Genomic DNA, 1167 nt, shown 5'->3' with positions numbered 1-1167 from the left:
TACCTTTCTCAACAGGGTCATAGCACTATCTTTTTTTAATATAAGAGCTAAAGAGTGAGGTGCATTTCCATCACCTCAGAGAAAATGTTGCAATCCTTAACACAGTACAAATCTCTTTTCATAAAAACCCCAAAGGACCAGAGCTGAAAACAGAACAATGACTCTTCTATACTACAGTCTGACAAGCATTTCTCCCTGTGTTTTTACTGTAAACGCTGAAAGAGAGTATGGAATTATCTGTTAAATCTGGAAAGGTGCGAATAAGATGACCCTCTTTACACTACATTTGATGGCATTATTAATTAAAAAGAGTTATCTACGGTGGCCCTGAAGGACAAAACAAAATTACAAAAGATGAAACACTTTTACAAAGTAGGAGACAATTTTACAAACGACTGAACACGTTTACCATTTCTGAAACAAATTAACATTTCATTTTTACGGAAAGGAAATGTACCAAATACCGGAAGTGATCCAGAAGTGATCGAGTGAGGGGTCGTTTCGTTTGTTTTGATGGAGAGAAACCAAATGGAGATGGAAATGGTTTACATATTAGGACATCCTCGGGTCTCAGATGAAAAAGCATCATGTCTCTGGAAAGCTTCGTCACATCTCTGCAAAACCTTCATCATGTGTCAGAATTCAGATGAAATGGCCTCAGACCACATAGCCTCAGGCTAAACGGAGTCAGGCTAAAAGGAGTCAGACTTAACACTAAAAGTGTTCCATCATTTGTAAAATTGTCTCCAACTTTGTAAAAATGTTTCATCTTTTGTAAAAAAAAAATTCTTAAATGTAAATTTGTTTTGGCCTTGTTAAAAATGTTTTGCTGATGTAATTTTGTTTTATAAAATGTAAAAATGTTTTCCAAAATGTAAATTTGTCTCCAACTTTGTAAAAGTGTTTCATCTTTTGTAAATTTGTGTTGTCCTTCAGGGCCGTAGTTATCTACTATTTCTAGTTATAAAGGCCAAGTCATTCACATTTAAAATATATTTTGAAATTTGAACACAGACAGGTATTCTAAAATGATATTTTCAGTAACTATTGAATAGCTTCCGACTTTTATGTTGAAAAGCCAAACCGGAAACTAAGCACATCACGTCCGCTAGCTTTAAAGGTGTACAGCTGTGTGGTTACATGTAACACTTATATATCTTTATCTGT

This window comes from Notolabrus celidotus, chromosome 3 (assembly GCF_009762535.1).
Source record: "Notolabrus celidotus isolate fNotCel1 chromosome 3, fNotCel1.pri, whole genome shotgun sequence".
Classification (NCBI taxonomy): Eukaryota; Metazoa; Chordata; class Actinopteri; order Labriformes; family Labridae; genus Notolabrus; species Notolabrus celidotus.
Note: the sequence above shows the minus strand (reverse complement) of the source record.